This window comes from Mirounga angustirostris, unplaced genomic scaffold, assembly GCF_029215605.1.
Source record: "Mirounga angustirostris isolate CCGP_5_RB_7025 unplaced genomic scaffold, mMirAng1.0.hap1 SCAF_2, whole genome shotgun sequence".
Classification (NCBI taxonomy): domain Eukaryota; kingdom Metazoa; phylum Chordata; class Mammalia; order Carnivora; family Phocidae; genus Mirounga; species Mirounga angustirostris.
Window position 1 is genome coordinate 72,856,129 of NW_026991710.1, and position 21,097 is coordinate 72,877,225.

Sequence of the window (21,097 nt, forward strand, 5' to 3'; positions counted from 1 at the left end):
TCTAGAATATTAATGGATATTTAACTTGGCACTAGTTTTTAAAGTATTTTAGTTGGTTTTGTAAATATAAGTACAAATAAAGAAATGAAATTTGAGATTTATTCATATTGAAATAATTGATGTTCCAGATGCTCTCATCTCAACTTACCCAAATTATTGTATCAGTAGAACTCTGTTACAAATCCCTAAATAGGATTGTTCAACAAACCTATATCTAACCTATATACTCTGCCCCCTTTAGGTTACTTCAGAGACTGCTCTCTTTATGAGCTCTTGGAGAGGAATATGTAAAGAAGTTATATAGTTCATGGAAAAGACATCTTGGGTCACTGTATCTCACAAGAGTCAGATTAAAGTCTGTTACTCTATTCAATTCACTGTAGATCCTATTGATGCTGTTAAGAGTTTTCTATCCAGAAAAGAAAGAGAGGTAGGTGATTTCTAAGTGATCACAGTTACATCAAAGCATTTGGTTTAAGGAAGTAAAGTGATTGTCATACAACATTACTGTAGAGTTGCTTTCTCCTGCTTTGAAAATAAATGGCTTTGCTTTACCTGGGTATTTATTTCCCATATGTATTTTCCTGACAATCTACTGTGTAATAGTGGGAGACCATTATCTGGTGATAACAGGTTATTCTACTGACGTTATCTTTTAAGTAAACTTCTTAGTGAATCATCTTTGTCATAGAAACCCTAGTACTTCATGGAATTTTGTGATGTAAAAGCATCCCATCATTGGTGTCACTTTAAGTCAGACTCCATAGCATTGTTTGAATGATTATGTTACATTACATACTACTAAATACTCTGTTAAATAGAATTTATGATTTCAGGTCAAATCTATTTTACTTTTGATTTGTACTTTCCTTATATTTTGCAGTTTCATTGCTTGGAAAAGGAAATGGGGCAGACTTTATGCTTTCAGTTAAGTTGATAATTAAATTTCAGTAAAGCAGAAGAATGATTAGTTTGGCTCATTAAAAGTAATTTGTAGAATTCTTTGAAAAACTGTGTCACACAAATGCCTTGATTGGTGCTTTCTTAATAAATACTCCCCCCCCCCCCCCCAGTGTTGAAGGTTAACATAGCACAATTAAAGAAAAGTCATTAGCTTACAATTAAAAAGCATATTATTTTTCAGACAGGGTGAAATTTTTTTTTTAATTTTATTTTTTTATGTTATGTTAATCACCATACATTACATCATTAGTTTTTGATGTAGTGTTCCATGATTCATTGTTTGCATATAACACCCAGTGCTCCATTCAGTACGTGCCCTCTTTAATACCCATCACTGGGCTAACCCATCCCCCCATCCCCCTCCCCTCTAGAACCCTCAGTTTGTTTCTCAAGAGTCCATAGTCTTTCATGGTTCAGCTCCCCCTCCGATTTCCCCCTTCATTTTTCCCTTCCTACTATCTTCTCTCTCTCTTTTTTTTTTTTAACATATAACGTATTATTTGTTTCAGGGGTACAGGTCTGTGTCATCAGTCTTACACAAGTCACAACGCTCACCATAGCACATACCCTCCCCAATGTCCATCACCCAGCCACCCCATCCCTCCCACCCCCCACCACTCCAGCAACCCTCAGTTTGTTTCCTGAGATTAAGAATTCCTCGTATCAGTGAGATCATATGATACATGTCTTTCTCTGATTGACTTATTTCGCTCAGCATAATACCATCTAGTTCCATCCGTGTTGTTGCAAATGGCAAGATTTCATTTTTTTTGATGGCTACATAATATTCCATTGTATATATATATGCCACATCTTGTTTATCCATTCATCTGTTGATGGACATCTTGGCTCTTTCCATAGTTTGGCTATTGTGGACATTGCTGCTATAAACATTGGGGTGCACATGCCCCTTCGGATCACTACATTTGTATCTTTGGGGTAAATACCTAATAGTGAAATTGCTGGGTCATGGGGTAGCTCTATTGTCAACTTCTTGAGGAACCTCCATACTGTTTCCAGAGTGGCTGCACCAGCTTGCATTCCCACCAACAGTGTAGGAGGGTTCCCCTTTCTCCGGATCCTCGCCAACACCTGTCATTTCCTGACTTGTTAATTTTAGCCATTCAGACTGGTGTGAGTTGGTATCTCATTGAGGTTTTGATTTGTATTTCCCTGATGCCGAATGATGTTGAGCACTTTTTCATTTGTCTGTTGGCCATTTGGATGTCTTCTTTGCAGAAATGTGTGTTCATGTCTTCTGCCCATTTCTTGATTGGATTATTTGTTCTTTTGGGGTGGAATTCAGTAGGTTCTTTATATATTTTGGATACTAGCCCTTTATCTTATATGTCATTTGCAAATATCTTCTCCCATTCTGTCAGTTGTCTTTTGGTTTTGTTGATTGTTTCCTGTGCTGTGCAAAAGGTTTTTATCCTGATGAAGTCCCAATAGTTCATTTTTGCCTTTGTTTCCCTTGCCTTTGGAGATGTGTCTAGTGAGAAGCTGCTGCAGCTGAGATTACAGAGGTTGCTGCCTGTGTTCTCCTCTAGGATTTTGATAGATTCCTGTCTCACATTTAGGTCTTTCATCCATTTTGAGTCTATTTTTGTGTATGGTGTAAGGAAATGGTCCAGTTTCATTCTTCTGCATGTGGCTGTCCAATTTTCCCAACACCATTTGTTAAAAGGACTGTCTTTTTTCCATTGGTTATTCTTTCCTGCTTTGTTGAAGATTAGTTGAACACAGAGCTGAGGGTCCATTTCTGGGTTTTCGATTCTGTTTCATTGATCTATGTGTCTGTTTTTGTGCCAGTACCATCTGTCTTGGTGATTACAGCTTTGTAATAGAGCTTGAGGTTGGCAACTGTGATGCCACCAATTTTGGTTTTCTTTTTCAACATTCCTTTGGCTATTTGGGGTCTTTTCTAGTCCCATACAAATTTTAGGATTATTTGTTCCAACTCTGTGAAAAAAGTTGGTGGTATTTTGATAGGGACTGCACTGAATTTGTAGATTGCTCTAGTAGCATAGATATTTTAACAATTTGTTCTTCCAATCTATGAGCATGGAACATTTTTCCATTTCTTTGTGTCTTCCTCAATTTCTTTCATGAGTGTTCTGTAGTTTTCTAAATACACATCCTTTGCCTCTTTGGTTAGGCTTATTCCTAGGTATCTTATGATTTTGGGTGCAACATACAGAACAGATGTTGGCGAGGATGCGGAGAAAGGGGAACGCTCCTACACTGTTGGTGGGAATGCAAGCTGGTGCACCCACTCTGGAAAACAGTATGGAGGTTCCTCAAAAAGTTGAAAATAGAGCTATCCTATGACCCAGCAGTTGCACTACTGGGTATTTAACCCAAAGATACAAATGTAGTGATTCGAAGGGGCATGTGCACCCCAATGTTTATAGCAGCAGTGTCCACAATAGCCAAACAATGGAAAGAGTCCAGATGTCCATCAACAGATGAATGGATGAAGAAGATGTTGTATATATATACAATGGGATACTACTCAGCCATCAAAAAAATGAAATCTTGCCATTTGCAATGACGTGGATGGAACTAGAAGGTTAAGTGAAATAAGTCAATCAGAGAAAGACAGTTATATGATCTCACTGATATGTGGATTTTTAGAAACAAAATAGAGGATCATAGGGGAAGAGAAGAAAATATAAAACAAAATGAAACTAGAGAGGGAGACTAACCATAAGAGACTATTAATCATAGGAAACAAATAGAGGGTTGCTGGAGGGGAAGGGGGTGAATGGATGGGGTAACTGGGTGATAGGTGGCACATGGTGTAATGAGCACTGGGTATTATATAAGACTGATGAATCACTGACATCTACCTCTGAAACCAATAATATATTATATGTTAATTAATTGAATTTAAATTTAAAAAAAGGAAAAAATAATGTTTTAAAAAAAGGAAGAGGATTGGAAAGAGGCAACACTTGAGAAAATTCTTTTCTTCCCGAATGTTTTGTAATCCCTGGCTATAATTAATCATTGTGTTTTATAATGAGAATAAAAATGTCATTGAAATAAAAAAAACTAAAAAAATTTAAAGAAAATCACAAAATTTTAATTAATAAAAATAATGAAAGAAATTCTACATCTACATTCTTTGTTTGCTTAGTTCATCACCATGTGGAAAGGGGAATACATTTTTTCACAAAGTACATACTGTTAAAAGCAGCTTTTAAATTTTCCGAGGTTCATGTTTGGAAAGGGGAAAAACAAAGAAGTTACTGAAACCAACAGAAAATTTGCATTTATTTTATAATGGAGTAAAAAAAAAAAACTCTCTTGTGAGTTAGAAATCATGTTTCTAGTTCTGCTGTTAGCTATCAAGTAATGACCTCACGATAGCCTCCAGGTTCTTCCCTGGTTAGCTTATATCAGTGGTGTTCAATCTCTGGCATGCATCAGAATCATCTGAAGGTCTTAGTAATACAGAGAGTGCTAGGTGAGACCACCCACAGGTTCTGACTGAGCATTTCTGGGGCTGTGGCTCAACAGTATAAATTTCTGATGATTTCCCAGGTAATGCTGATGTTGCTGGGCTGGGAATTACACCTTGAGAAATGCTGGCTTCAGTGATCATCTGTTAGGTGCTTTGTAGCGCTTGTAATTCCATGGCCTAATGTTGGAGGGCGAGAGAAAAGAGAAGAGCACCCTCAGTCTCCTGCCTGAAACAGAATATACTTTTCAGTGGGTGTTTATTGAATAAATGAACTCAATTTCTTAAATCTCAAAACATTATGAAAACTGTTTAGTCTTAGATTTTCATGTCTTATTTTGCTCCTTTCCTAATAGTTTCCTTTTCTAGTCTGCCTCATTTTCTTCTCTTCTCAGAACTATAATTGCATATATCGTCAGTACCACAGTATCATTCACGTTTAGCCTCGGTTTCCTTTTGTATTAATTCAATTAATTAGATTATAAGCCTCTTAAGGGCAGGAGGAAGCGAGTCTAAATTTTGCATTTTCCTTTATGCCTGACACAGATCTCCCACTTTGTAGGAGATTTTATAAAGCAGGTTGAATCACTTACCTGTACACAGATTTACATCTTTTGGAAATATCCTCTCTCTGTATCAGTATTCTTCACCTTGTTGCCTGCTTTCTTGACTTGATTTCTCAAAGTGCTACGGAGAGATGCTCTTATGTGCCTGCATGGCCTCAAGTGAATTAATCATTTGCAGAATGGGAGAGAGACACCTCGAGGACAAATAAACGTAGTGCGATCAGACGGTCTTGCCTCTGATCTGGTTGCTCTGGTGATTTACTAAATGGTACCCTTGTGGCGTGAAAGAGTTTGTAGCCTTCAGAACAGTTTCATGTATTACCAAGTAGAGGTTTACACATAGGACTTTGGTCCAGCTACACTGATAATAGAAGTAGTACTGCCTTTGGGCTGGAATCCAAAGCATCGCGCAGGGTTCTTTCATTAATAAAAACTCCCAACCCTGGTCCAGCTAAAAAATGGAGACATTTAATGCCATCAAATGACTATTTAGCTGAAATGGATTAGTTATTTTATGACAGTATAGTATAAGATTGCTATTTTTTTTACGGAAATGTTTGAAACTACCTATATGTTTTACCTTAAGTAATTTATGGTAAATCCCTATAAGAAATCTCGGATAAGGAGTTGATAATATGTGAGAAATTTCTTAGAAGGATACATTATATTTTTACTTTATCTCAGTGATTTAAAAATTACCGGAAAAAAAAATACACACTCCTCATTGCTTTGCATGAATTACATGATTTGTGTTAACTGGGAGTCATGAGATTTAAGTAGCACAGAATTGTGCAAAGCAAGGGTGCAGTTCTCATATGCATGTGCTTCAGTTTACATTGTGCCACGTGAAGTGAACACTCCCTGCATTTTAAAAATACACAGAGTACCATTGATGGGATTGGATGCGTTCATCTTTTATATTTTCCATATTTCCCAAATTCTCTAACTTTGAGGTCAGAAATGAGCTTCTATTTAAAAACTGTGTTGTAGGCCACTTTGCTTTCAATATGAAAAAAGATTTATTATTTATGTGAATATTTGATCATAATTTAATACTTTGGGTGTCTGTTTTTCATTTATCTATTTCATACTGACTTTACCATTATGATGGTCATTTTTAGTAGCACTTCTTCCCCCTTTTAAAACAAATGACAAAAAACCCAACAACCATATTAAAACAAACAAAACAAAAAACACCTAGGCATTTTTTTTTTTATTCCTCTCTTTCTCTCACCCCTCACACCCTGTCCATCAGCAGTTCTTGTTGGTACTCCCCACACCCCAAGATAACCAAGCCTGTTCCCTTGTTTGTACTATGACTATCCAAACCAGATCACCATCATCTCTTCCTTTGGACTATTGTAGTAATTTCCTAAATGGCTGGTTACTCCTACTATCCATCCTTTACAAAGATTTCTCTTTTAACTTCTCTTTTAATCTGATGGCTTTTTCTAGCAGTTGGAATACAATCCAAGCATAGCACTATATCCTATGAGGCCCTACAGGATCTGTCCCTCCACCTTCCTGACCCAGATCATCTCATACACGCATTCCCTTTACTCACACTGTTTACTTGGATAGATGAAACTCATGCCTGACCCAGGGTGTTTGTACTTGATATTGCCTCTGTCAGAAATGTTCTTCCCAGGGCACCTGGCTGGCTCAGTCGGTTAAGCATCTGCCTTCGGCTCAGGTCATGATCCCAGGGTCCTGGGATTGAGCCCCATGTCAGGCTCCCTGCTGGGTGGGAGTCTGCTTCTCCCTCTTCTCCCCGCTTGTGCTCTCTCTTGCTATCTCTATCACTATCTGTCTCTCTCAAATAAATAAATAAAATCTTAAAAAAAAATGGTTCTTCCCACTGATACTTCATTCACCACAAATATCCCTATCTCCACACTTGCCCCCTTCACTTATCTCATTACCATGATTATTTTTTTCACATGAATATACACTGTCTATCTGTCAAGTTCATTTGATTTCTTGTTTATATTTTATATCTCCCTCACTGGAATAGATACTTCACCAGAAAAGGAACCTCATGTCTCTTACTCTCTTTTGCATCCTCTGTGCCTAAAACAAAGTATTTTCTTCTATATTTTAATTGTTTGAATGAATGAGAGAATCCACTGAGCATTTTGTGTGTTCTAGAGTTGTGGTATTCAGACCCGGGGTCTCAAGGATTTGTGGTGGCTTATATAGGCATGGATACTTTTAAGAGAATCAGTTTCTGAATCCTCAACTTCCAGTTGTGATTTTCCATACTTCTCCTTGCTTGGAAATCTTCTGAGGTTTGTCAGGTTCATCTTTCTTACTTTGCCTTTTACTATCTCCCACTTTACCAAAAAAAAAAAAAAAAAAGCAAACTTCTCACCTCTTCTGAATCTTTCTAGGATGCATTGTCCAGTTTCTGAAGATCTCCAAGGTATCAGTCAAAGGTTTTATTCCTCAGGAAGTCCCTTGAGTACTCTTTAAAGAAATATTGGAGGGCATGGTACCTTATTTCATAGAAGTGATACTCCAAGTCACTCTCCCCTTCCTTCCTCTGCCTTCCCTCCTCCTTTTCCTATTAGATTCCAAACATGACTAAGTGAGAATATTGACTTGAGGGTATTAACAGATTTATTTGATGATTGAAATCTTTTCTTCTGAAGAAGAATATTCATTGGTTGGTTGGTTTGACAGCGAGGATTGCTTTCTACAATTAGATTATAATGACATGTGTTTATATATCTTCTCCTTGAATCAAATAAGCCAAATATGCTGCTTAATGTATTAATGAAAATATATTTAAAGCACATATAGAGGGGCACCTGGGTGGCTCAGTTGGTTAAGCATCTGCCTTTGGCTCAGGTCATGATCCCAGGGTCCTGGGATTGAGCCCCGCTTCGGGCTCCCTGCTCAGCGGGAAGCCTGCTTCTCCCTCTGCCTGCCGCTCCCCCGGCTTGTGCTCTCTCTCTCTCTGTCAAATAAATAAATGAATAATCTTTAAAAAAAATAAAGCACATATAGAGCATAAAACATGCCAGAAAAATACATTCTTTCCCATATTTAAACTAACAGAAAAATTGTTAGTGGTTAACTTTTAAAGTGTGCTAGGATTATATAGCTTTTCAGTTATTTTAATAAAACACATTTGAAATTATGCTTGACAGTGTGAACAACATAAAATTATCCAAGGTATCAGCATAAAATATACTTGAATCTAAGAAAATAAAAAGAGTTCATCTTTCATGTAGAATGTTCAGGTTTATTACCTCTGTCTTTTGTCATTTCCAGGCTACAGTACAAATCTTTACCTTAAGGGTTTGTGGAGAATATTATGCCCCTCTATCCACATTACACTATCTTAACTTATAGCTCACAGAGAAACAAATAAACCTTACTAAGAGAAAATTGTGCAAAGGGTGCTGCTTCAGTAGTTTTTCCCATCTGAGGCACTGGATTCTTGAGACAGATTTCTATTTCAAATTCTTAAAATAGAAAAGTCAGACACACTTTACATAATTTTGTAATAATAAAAAATAGCTTACACTTCCTCTGTGTTGGGCACAGTTCTAAGCACTTAACACACAGTAGCTCATTTAATCCTCATAATAGTTACCATGGGAGGTGCTCTGATTTCCTCCATTTCACACATAGTGAAACTGAGGCTGAGAGGAGCATTAAGCAGTTTATTCAGTGTTAATGAGTGTACAAATCAGAATTCAAACCCAGAAAATGTGGATCCGGAAATGTATCCCTTGTTATGTAGGAGAAAACCAGAATGATATATTAAGATGTTCAGAAGAAAACTAAAAAATTATTTTGAGATGACTATGACCCTCATTCTTTAATTATTCCGTTATATTGTTGAGGTATTTATATACAGTTTATACTATAAACTGTCAAACTGTATGCTATATGTTTGATAGATGAATACACCACCATGTATATCTACATGGTGTTCTATCCATCATGTTGTTTCTCCACAGACAAAGCAAGCAGGATGCCCTTTAGGTTCTTCCAGTTTCTGGTAACCTTCTGTTTGTTGTATGGTAGATTTTTCTCCATTCTTTTGAAGCTTGGATGCATGCTTTTTTCTTTCTTTGTGTATTTCTTGCTTCCTTCCTTCCTTCTTCCCCTCCCCTCCTCTTCCTTCCTTCCTTCCTTCCTTCCTTCCTTCCTTCCTTCCTTCCTTCCTTCCTTCCTTCCTTCCTTCCTTCCTTCCTTTCTTTCTTTCTTTCTCTCTCTCTTTCTTTCTTCTTTCTTTTTCATTTATTAGAGAGAGAGAGCACGCATGAGCAGGGGGGAAGGGCAGAGGCAGAGGGAGAAGCAGGCTCCCCACTGAGCAGGGAGCCCAATGTGGGACTTGATCTCAGGACCCTGAGATTATGACCTGAATCGAAGGCAGCCACTTACCCTACTAAGCCACCCAGGCATCCCACGTGCTTCTTTCTTTCAAGATTTCATTATGAATTACAAAATGTCCTTAAATCCTGCTTATGTCCTTATTTAATATTTAGTGCTGTACATGCAACTGATAGCCTACTTAAGTCTGTGGAATGGAACAACTCTCTCTCTCTCTTTTTCTCACTGTTGAACTCAGCACTCTGCAGATTCTTTGCTAGTGGATGCATTTTTTTTTTTCTCCTGCAGAATTAACATTCCCTGTGATTTGTGATTTCTGATTGGAGGGTCATTTAAAAGTCCTCTTGATTACTTTCTAATGGATCTGTCATTGGAATACTAATATGGAATACTAAGCCATTCCCAATTACACATAAGGCAGCAACAACCTTAAGAATATTATTATTTGGGCGCCTGGGTGGCTCAGATGGTTAAGCGTCTTGCCTTCGGCTCAGGTCATGATCTCAGGGTCCTGGGATCGAGTCCCGCATCGGGCTTCCTGCTCCTTGGGAGCCTGCTTCTCCCTCTGCCTCTCTCTCTCTCTCTATCTCTGTCTCTCATGAATAAATAAATAAAATCTTAAAAAAAAAAGAATATTATTAATATCATATAGTATTATTATCCCTCTATTTTGTACATTCAGGAAGACTGATCTCAAAATTTATCTTTAGCATTGGAAATACCAGGATTCAAATCTCGACTTTACCTCTCTGTCACCAAATTTATTTATTTGACAAGAAAAATTACAGTTACCTAATAAAGTTGTTAGGAGGATTAAAATGAGATAATTTATGTATTCATTAAATAGGAGGGCACCTCTTCCAATGAATTTGTGACTAAGTTAAAAAAAAAAAAAGCCACAAAAGGCAAAAAAGAAAACGAATTATGTTAATGTAGCTTCTTGAAAAATAAATTTTGTTTTATAGTTATAAAAAATGGGAACAATATTTAATTATATAGATATATTAGACGTGTATAGAACAAGGATTCTTTTGTTTGTTTCAAATAGGACATGTTTTTGGCAATGACAGTCTTTCTTTTGTTTGATTCAATTAGAGTTGATTCCATTATCAGGAACTCTGAGCTCCATAAATGTTAGTTTAGCTACCTATCTGTATGTCTTTGAATGAGGTACTTAACCAACTGGATTTTTCTTTCTTTATCCACAAAAAGAAATTCACCTTCCAGATGAACACCAAGGCGGAACTCTTTAAATGTTCCAAGATGCAAAATCTCCATCTAGTGGCAACCCAAGTCAGGTACATTATTCTTGATACCAAATACAGCTAACACAGCCCATTTCACATAAAGATAGGTCCTTCTCTCATGAATTCACTCTTAATAGTTTTTCTATCAAATTAACAGTATACAACTCCATATAAACTCAAGAGCAGTCAGTCATTCCTTATAGTGGTCTTTGATGCAGGACAATAGTCTCATTAGAAGATAACTTAGTGAATTTATTTACAAAGTTTAAGGTGTGAGTGTGTATGTGCCTTAACAAAGAAAGAAATGAGCTGAATTTACTATGTTCCCTTTATTATATATTATGTAGTTCCTCTCAAAAATAAATTTTAAGTAAAAGAACAACGTAGGTAATAAAATATACTTTAATGTATTTGGTAAAATCTAGTTTTAATTATATTTTATGGATCTAGAATAAATCTATTAATTGTTCGTTTATTATTGGCCTTTTCTACAAATTTAAAATGTATCTGATATAATCTGAAATAATTTTAATCTGATATTATATCAGAGAATTTAAATATTAAAATATGTTAAATATCAGCCATGCCTTCCTTCCTAAATTCTAAAAACTCTATCCATCTGTTTTATAATTCATGTATTACAAACTACAATTTTAAATAATAAGAGAAAAGTAAGAATATATATATATGATTTGGTCAAATTCAACAGTTTATGTAAGCAAATACAGTATAAGGGGAAGAAAGAAACTTGTTATCACATTTCTGATTTTATCATGTAACAAATAGACTGCATTCCCAAATGTACTCTTGCTCTCTTTTGTAACATATACTACATCTGTGTTTGGGGCGGTACTCCCTAGAACTTTATTTTCACTTAACTATGAAGCAATACTGAATCTCATTCATTATTAACTTTGAAATGAAAGAAATGATATTCAGAATATCATTTTATTATCAGATGTGTGTGTGTGTGCATGTGTGCACATGTGAGTGTGTATCCTAAATTTCACAGATGGTATGCATGCATTTTAATAAATTAGAGGCACTAACAGAATTCATCTATTCAGTTCTCTAATTTTATGAATGGAGAAACAGAGTCCAAGAGAAATTATATCCACAGATATATTGCGGAACAGTGTCATTGACAAATGTGATCATTGCATGTTGAATTCGAAGACAACACTTTAAAAAAAAAAAACACAACAAATCCAAGATTCTGTTTTTAAAATGATTCTGACAGAATTTGTACACCATGCCAACACATAACTGAGTGGAAGTGAGTATATTCTGTAACATGCTGCCATTCACATTATACAACTATAACAGTATTTATAAGAAAAGAAAGACAGTAATGATTTGTGGATACACTCATTTCTTTTTTTCCATCTTATCAGACCAATGCTGACTTCCAATTATATTGATCTAAGTTTATATTTATATTGATCCAGTTTATGTTTAAATTGGAGCATAGATTGAAGATGTTGAATTCCATATTACTGCCTATGCTGATTTGTATTGTCAGTATCTGTAATACTGATAATATACACACAGATACAGATATAACATATTTATAAGTGTTGAGTGTAGCCATCTTTAAATGTAATCTCCTAATATGTATTCTAATTTGTATTTAAAAATTCTTTCCCTCTGGTTTTGAGTCATCTTATATTGACCTATGATAGTATTTTCCTTTTCTTATTTATATGTGTGTTTGTGACCATGAGCCGTTTAATGCAACATTGCAAATAAAATTTTAAAAATTATATTTACAACATATAATAGGAACAAAATATGCTACTACCCTTGTACACTTTTTATACTGATGTTTTTTACAAAGCAGTACATACGTTCTACTCTTCAGAAAAAATGAAAAATGTTGGAAAATAAATAATAAATTTGAATTGATACATTTGAATCTGAATTCTCTTTAAAATACAAGTTCTAGGTCCACGACTACAACTGGTAGGGGGGAGCCTGGGTGACTCAGTCAGTTAAGCATCTTCCTTCAGCTCGGGTCATGATCCCAGGGTTCTGGGATCGAGTCCCACATCCAGCTCCTTGCTCAATGAGGAGCCTGCTTCTCCCTCTGCCTGATGCTCCCTCTGCTTGTGTGCACACTCTAACTCTCTGTCTCTCTGACAAATAAATAAATGAATAATATTAAAAAAATAAAATACAAGTTCTGTACATAGTTGTAAGTGGATAACTGAAAAAAATTCTCTTATTTTTACTATTCTAACTTCCAAGTTAAGAATTAGAGTCTTCCTTCAATTCCAAAGGCAGTTTATTTTTATAAGGTACCATTTATTTAAAAAAAACAAAGTTATAATTTGCAAATGTATTTGGAGACTTTCATTTTTCATTTACATAAAGGACTTGATAATTAACTGCACAATAAATCTTATATTGGTTTTGAAAGTTGTAGGAAAAATAGACCTTATTGTTAAAAAGGAAGATCTCCTGCACCCTCTGCTGATATAAAAGCAGAACTGCAGGTTATTTATTATAAAGTTGCTCCTTTACTTTTTAGTAAAGAAAATAAAATGTATAAAATGTTTGAAGAGATTATTGGTATTTATATTTTGTCATATTCGTCAATTGTTTATTTTCAAATTATTTAGAAAAACCATTTTCCCAGGTGTTCATTCTCCTTCTTCCAGAGACTACTACATTCCAAGTTACTTTTAACATATTTACATGCCTATATCATACTTCGACATTATATAATCTTTTGATAAATTATATAGTTATACTACCTTAGTTTGAATTTTTAAAGGTTTACTTATAAAAATAATTCATTAATTCATTCTTACTGTTAAAACTTAATCATATTACATATAACCCTGGTGTCCTCATTGGTGACAAAGGCCCTGTTCAAAGGTAACCTCTGTTCACACTTTGAAGTGCAACATTGCAGATCTTTTCCTATGCATATTATTTTTAAAGTTTCATAATTCATTTATAATTTATATAATGTATCTTTAGCTACCTTATTTTATTTTTTAAAGGTTGTATGTACTTATTTGAGAGCGAGAGAGCAGGAACAGTGGGGAGGGGTAGGGGGAGAGGGAGAAGCAGATTCCCCACTGAGCAGGGATACTGATGCGGGGCTGGATCTCAGCACCCTGGGAACATGACCTGAGCTGAAGGCAGACACTTAACTGACTGACCATCCAGGCACCCTTGATTTTATTAATTAAATGCCTTGGAAATTGTTTTCTATGTCAGTTTATATCTTTTACCTTATATGTTTAGCTCTTATACATTATGCTGTAGAAGAGATAAATAATATCTCATTTAAAAAATTCTATTATTGGACATATATATTACTTTTAATTTAACTAATATAAACCAACCTTGAATATCCCTATACATGTTTCTTTGTGCAGATATGTGAACATTATTCTAGGGTAAATGCTGAGAAGTGAAATCCCTTAACTTGATATTTTGATACATAATTTTCTAAAATAACCTTAACAATTTGGACTCCTTTGTAAGTGTCTGTAAGTACCACTTCATTCACCCAAACTTGATATTATTTAGTTTTAAGCTGTTAGTAGTAAGAAATTGTATCTTGCGCTTCTTCCCGATTAATAGTGGAGTTGAAATATTTGTCCATATTTTGATTAAAGATTTGTGTTTCCTCTTATGAATTTCCTGTCTGTATTCCTTGCTACTTTTTTCTTTCTTTTTTTTTTCTGTTTCTAATTGGCTTGTAGGAGTTCTTTCTATATTCCCCAGATACTTACAGGTTTGAATATCTTTTCATAAATTCATTGGTGATGTGTATTTCTTCTGGGAATTGCTTGTTCGTATTCTTTACTCATTTATTTGATTTTTTAATTGATTTATAAGAATTCTTTATATATTCCAGATAATCAATCCATTGCCTGTCATATATGCTTCAAATATTTTTTTTTCTCATTCCTTAGAGAAGTCTGCAAATGGTTGACTGGCATGAGACTACAAAAGATCAGCCATATATCTCAAGACATGAGTTAGGCTCCAGATCCCATGGGATCAGTCTGAAGCTAGTCTCCACTGGTGACCACATATCTGATTAGTTTTTCCCTCTGTCCTATCATACCTCCTTTCTTAACCTTCTCCTGAGAGTAGTTCTCTAATAAATTGCTTGAACAAGAATCCCTTGCTCAGGCCCTGCTTCTAAGAAACCTTAGCTAGGATGCTGTGAAGACTTTTTTTTTCCAAAATAATATTTTAAAACCAACACAGATTTCTCCAATAATAAGATGTGATTATAAAGAATAATATAATTTTTCTTTATTAACAAATGTATACATACTTTTAGATGTGTGCTGTCCTCTTTAAAGTTGTATATTTGTTACACTGACATTAGCACTGCTCAAAAAATTTATCAGATCCATCTTTTGGGAATCATGTTTTGAGCCTAAGACACAGTCTTTGAATATTCATAATATTGTCAGTTATTTTCTCCTTAAAGTCTAAATTCTGTTAAAGATAAAAAAAAAAGCAAAACTAAGACTGAATAATTGAACTCAATATTTACTTAATGAAAAATTGAACAAAACTTGTCAGGTAGGAGATCAGCATGGCCACTAATATTTTGGGTCAAAAGCACGACCAAGTTGAGTGGAATTATTTGTAAGAGACAAGTTAAAAAATGCAACAGTGGCCACATCACTATTTATTCATATATATCAGTACTAATTCTAAGCCCCATGGACATGTAGGTATTGTAGCTTCTAATAATCATTCTGCCCTGTTCAGGATTGACTCAGGAAATGACAGTATTAGTCTTTGATTAGACAGAATTAGAACTTCCAGGTGAGAGTGGTTTGGAAAGTTAAGTTGAATTAAAAATCATTTGTTGGGAAACAATACAAACATGGTTAATTGTTCTTGATAAATAACTTACAGTTATTAAAGCACTTATCCTATGTTAGACCCTGTACTGAATGCTTTTTTGTGTGTGTTTACTAGATCCTGATGAAAATTCCTTAAGGTAGGTGCAACTGTTTATCTTCATGAAGAAATTTAGGCGCAGGGAGCTTAAATACCTTTTTAAGCCACTCTCAAGTCACACAACTCATGTGTAATGCCCAGTTCAAGTCTAGATATTCTTGTGTCAGAATCTGCATTCTTAACAGTTACACCTTCATTGTGTGTAAATCCCGGAACATAAATTATAATGTTCTTTAAATATAAATAGTCTCATTTACCTAAGCCTGGTCACATGTAGATACAGCTTTTGACTTCTTTCAAATATTAAATTCTATCTAATCTCTGGCCCAAATCCATCCTTTTTATATGTCATTTTACCTTCTGTTGTCTCTTCTGGTTACTAAATAACTAAGATCCTATAGGGCTGGGTCTCCAGATTACATGTCCTTCTAAATATGTATCAGGACCCCTTGTCTTCATCAATTCAGACAAGGAACTCCTCTGCTTCCCTAAATCCTGCTGGAATAATCTCTTTGAAATGTATTCTCCTTTCATATTGTAACGTTCCCATTATTATGCTAATTTGACATAACTCATTCTCTTTTTTTCCAAGGAGATTGATTTATACAGATCTAATCAGGGGCAGTCTACCTCTGTTTACATATCAACTTTAGAGTCAAATCATTTTTAGTAGTTACCTTCACCTAAAGGTAGATATTTCTGATATAAGCAATTATTTATTTGGATTATTTTTTTGTTTATTTGTTGAAAAGAACTTCATCTACTCAGTGCGGCTACATTATATGCAAATTTAATAATTTGTGAATTAAACATACCTGATCAAGTATATGATTTCTGACTCTTTCTGCCTTCATCTGACAATCTCATTTTCTTTCCAGTGATCGATCACCCACTTGGTCCTGATTCATCCGTTTTTTAATTTATCTCATGTTGCCCTCACTAACCCTATGGCTGAAGTGGCCCTGTTCATGTTGTGGTAGTGATTTATCTGTTAAAAATCCTTCCATTAGTTCCCCGTTCATTTAAGGGAAAAACAGTAAAACATTTTAGAAATTCATTTAAGGATACCTTGCAACATAAAGTTAAAGAATGTTGAGGTGTAAATTGCATGGCTTTGTAATAGAAAGAGTCTGGACTGGAGGGCTTTCCAGCTGAGCCCTAACCACCTAAAAGGTTGTGAGCCTCATTTAAATCTGTGGCTGAAGGACATATTTAGGTAAGATTGTTTTGGAAACTTCTTCAAGCTTTTATTTTATTTAATTTTGGTAAAAGTTGATCAATGCCCTTTGATATGTTTACATATAATTTATTTTCTGCCATCACTTTCTTAGTGTTGAAAAATTGTGACCTAGAGAATATTTGGTTTCTGTGAATTTTCTTTCTTCTATTTCATCATGTATCATAGATTTTCTTTTCAGCATGATCATTTAGGCTGTATCGGGTTATTTTCGGAAATCTTTTCTGAGAAAGAATAGAACTGGGACCAGATTTACTTCATGCAACATTCTTCACAAACCTTTCAAATATTGATCATTGTTTTTCAATTCCAATAAAAATGTATACTTTGGGGAGGTTCATCATAAGGGATTGGAATACTGATCTTGATTTATGTACTCCCCCAATATTTTTTTTTTAAAGATTTTATTTATTTATTTAAGAGAGAGAATGAGACAGAGAGAGAGAGCATGAGAGGGGGGAGGGTCAGAAGGAGAAGCAGACTCTCTGCTGAGCGGGGAGCCTGATGCGGGACTCGATCCCGGGACTCCAGGATCATGACCTGAGCCGAAGGCAGTAGCTTAACCAACTGAGCCACCCAGGTGCCCCACTCCCCCAATGTTTTTAGGTGATTTTTAAAATGGAATAATTGGGGCAGATTTTGATAAGTAGCTCATTTTTATAATCATTTATTCCCCACTTGCTTGAATGCATTGCATCAGAAAAGAAAGAAACTGGAAATTTATTCACTATGAGGCAGAGTGCTAAGTTTCTTTCTGATTTTGCACCTTTTCATACCTAAAATAATTATTATCTTATTCTAGCTAATTCTACTAGTAAGTGGCAGAGCTTGGATTTGAAGTATTTTTGTTTGTAAATTTCTCCTTAAACATCACAAGTTTGGGGAGAAAGACATGATATTTAGGACTATCTCAGATGTGGGCTGTCAGGTGACTTCATCTTTGGCTTATGGTGACAAAATATGAGGGGTATTCAAATTCTAGGAAAATATTTGAAAAAATGCTGGGAAAAAAAGGTGAAGGGGTTTTTGTTTTGTTTCTTTTACTTGCATAGACAGACATAGCTATCTGTATGTGGTATTCATTTTCAAGATGATTGCTTTGAAACCCTGCAAGGTTTTTTTTTTTTTTTTTTTTTAAAGATTTTATTTACTTATTTGACAGAGAGAGAGACAGCGAGAGAGGGAACACAAACAGGGGGAGTGGGAGAGGGAGAAGCAGGATTCCCACTGAGCAGGGAGCCCGATTAGAGACCCCATCCCAGGACCCTGGGATCATGTCCTGCGATCATGACCTGAGCCGAAGGCAGACGCTTAATGAGCCACCCAGGTGCCCCTGAAGCCCTGCAAGGTCTTTTTATGCCTACAGATAATGCCTTTAGAATCATGAAAGAAAGTGTGTGTGTGTGTGTGTGTGTGTATGTATATATACATATATATATATGTATATTTTTCAGTATTTCTTATTTTACATTTACTCTATTTTAAATAGGTAACATTAGCAATGCATATAGCCCCTTTAACTAGAATTTGTATTTTTCTGAACCATGCCAAATAAGATTCACCTCTCATTTTATTCAGAACAGATCTACTGTGTGATATTTCACTCTTAAGGGTAATGATAGTGTTTGCTAAAGTTACAGAGATCACTGAATAAAGTACTTTCTGGGAATTTCTTGTTAAATCCTGGTGTTAAAGAGCAAAGGATACTGTTTCTTCAATTGAGATCAAACTGAATTTCATACCACTTCCAGTAGGGTCAAGTTATGCATCTGTGTAGTGATATTGTCTAAAATAGTCTAATTTTTTGTTTATCCATATAGCTTTAAAGGTATAATTAGAAGACACTTTTTATAACAAATTTGTTTTCCCAAAAAAATAATGTTCGTAGTAGTAAAGGCCCCTGGAAGATGGGCAGGTCTAGTTCAACCTGTGTATTTTTTAGGATCTGTTATGATTGAGGTGATATGACTTCTGAACCAAGAAATATTAGAGGAGAACTGAAAAAAATATGTTTATTTTATCTGACTTGGAAATTTGTAAAAATATATGAAAATATACACAAGGTTTATTAAGAAATTAAAAGGTGATTGTCATAATAAAATTATAATAAAAATAAAATTAACATGTTTCAGTGTTACATTTGTCTGTCATTAATAGTAGATGTGATGATATATTGTTTTATTCAACTTTTTAATTTAGCATTGTGCTTCTAGAACATTTTCAGATGTTAGCAAATTTTAGATTATTGAATAATTTTACAGTTGGAAAGGTTTTCAATTAACGTATGACTCTCTAAAAGTTGTAAATTAATATAATTAACCTCAAAATTGCAGCATTTATTTATGGTAGTGAGGCAGAAAATATGTTTATTTAGGTTTGAAATACTGATGTATTGAAGTTAAAACTTTATTTCCTAAAATCCATTTAGTTGACAGGTACTAACTGTGTCTTACATTAGGCAATGGGGTCTCAAAGCAAAGCAGAGATGGCCTTTGCTACTAAGAAACTTAAGGTCAAATAGTGAAGTCAGATAGACAGATGTTAACTATGTAAGGTAATACTTGAGGATATGTAAAGGAGTAGTATTACATCCCAAATGGAAGAGGATGGGAAAGGGGTCACGGATGACATCCTGGAAGGGACAATGTTAGAGAAATAGGAATATTTCACGTCAGAGTTACAGGAAGGGCATCCTAAGCAGGTGATCCCACATCTGCAAATGCCCAGCAGGTGAAAGTGAACAGAAAATGGCAAGCAGTAATCAGTCCAATTAGACAATTAAATATGAGGAGAGGGGGATAATGAATCTGGAGATATAAATAGCATCTAAACATAGAAGAGTCTCTCTAAAAAATATGGATAATTCCAACCTATCTATATATATGTTATCTTTCTCTTTTTTAGCTGGGAAGCTCTCAGTAGGAAATCAAGACCTTAATTTAAAAGACTATCAGTTAGACAAAGTAAAATCTAAAGGATTTTTATCTCCAATAGATTTTATATCTGTTTCATGTTATCCCATTCAATGTGCAAATATCTCTTAGTATTTATGATGTTTTTACTTAAATTAGGTTAAATATATTAGTAACCTAAGTCTATTATTGGTACCCAATGGAAGTCTGGTTGTTTTCATTAAGCACTTAGGAAGAGAGGAGTAATTACTGTATTTTTTTTTCTGTATTTTTTATTAGTTAAATCCTTTGAATACTTGCTAAAGAGATATTGAATGAGTCCCTATTTTTAAATGCTGACACAGGGGCACCTGGGTGGCTCAGTCAGTTAAGTGTCTGACTTTAGCTCAGGTCATGATCTCAGGGTCCTGGGATTGAGCCCCTTGTTGGGCTCCCCACTCAGCAGGGAGTCTGCTTGCCTCCCTCCTGCTACCCTTCCTCCCACTAGTGCTTAATTTCTCTCAAATAAATAAAATCTTAAAAAAAATACATTTTTTTTCATGATTTCAGTCTTACTGATGCTTTAGTTAACATTATTCTCAGTTGTGATTTTTCATTAATGTGCATCATTTATTTCCATTCAATGCCTAGTAAAGAATTTTGTTATAATTGGAGCATTATTAACCATTACGATATTTAGCTGGTGGTGAATCTATGGTTATAAATGCATTAATGTCAAGATATTTACCATTATTACTAATAAGATATTTTCAGTATTTGTGTATATTGAAATATTTATTGGCCTTTTTTTTTTTTAACATTTCTTGCTTTTGTGTCAGCATTTATTTTATTATTTTTTGTATCCACTTTGGAAATTGGAAATTGGTTAAATTAGATTTAACCTGGGAGGAAAATTAGATATTTTTAATTTGTGAGATTTTAAGAGCTAAAGTGTCTTTGTTTATATTTTAAACTTTATTCTCTGGGGCACCTGGGTGGCTCAGTTGTTAAGCGTCTACCTTCGGCTCAGGTCATGATCCCAGCGTCCTGGGATCGAGGCCTGCATCGGGCTCCCTGCCCAGTGGAAGCCTGCTTCTCCCTCTCCCAGTCTCCCTGCTTGTGTTCCCTCTCTAGCTGTCTCTCTCTGTCAAATAAATAAATAAAATCTTTAAAAAAAAAAAAACTTTATACTCCCAAAGGCTTACAAGAATATGCAGATATTTTGGGAGTGTTTTACACATAGTTTAATTTAGATTCAAATTTAGTGAATGCAAGTAGAAATCATTTAATAAAAATCATTTAATGCAAATCTTAGATTTTATATCATTTGGGACAAAATACTAAATATTTTTAAATGTGAATCCAAAAGGGAATATATTTTTTCATTTTTGTTACATACTTCTTCAGGACCATGAAAGTATTTCACTTGATCAATC

The 21,097-nt window shown here is 34.8% G+C and overlaps 1 protein-coding gene across 12 annotated transcripts in view; it reads left to right on the forward strand.

Annotated features, from left to right (window-relative positions):
- CCSER1 (coiled-coil serine rich protein 1) overlaps positions 1 to 21,097 on the forward strand; it is a 1,348,832-nt gene that overhangs the window by 128,441 nt on the left and 1,199,294 nt on the right. For 2 of the 12 annotated variants that reach the window (XM_064584804.1, XM_064584805.1), the window contains exon 2: positions 242 to 430. The exons of the other annotated variants lie outside the window; for them this stretch is intronic. The gene's annotated coding sequence lies outside the window, so the exon portion shown is untranslated. The remainder of the gene's footprint in view (positions 1 to 241; positions 431 to 21,097) is intronic. 12 annotated transcript variants of the gene reach the window in all.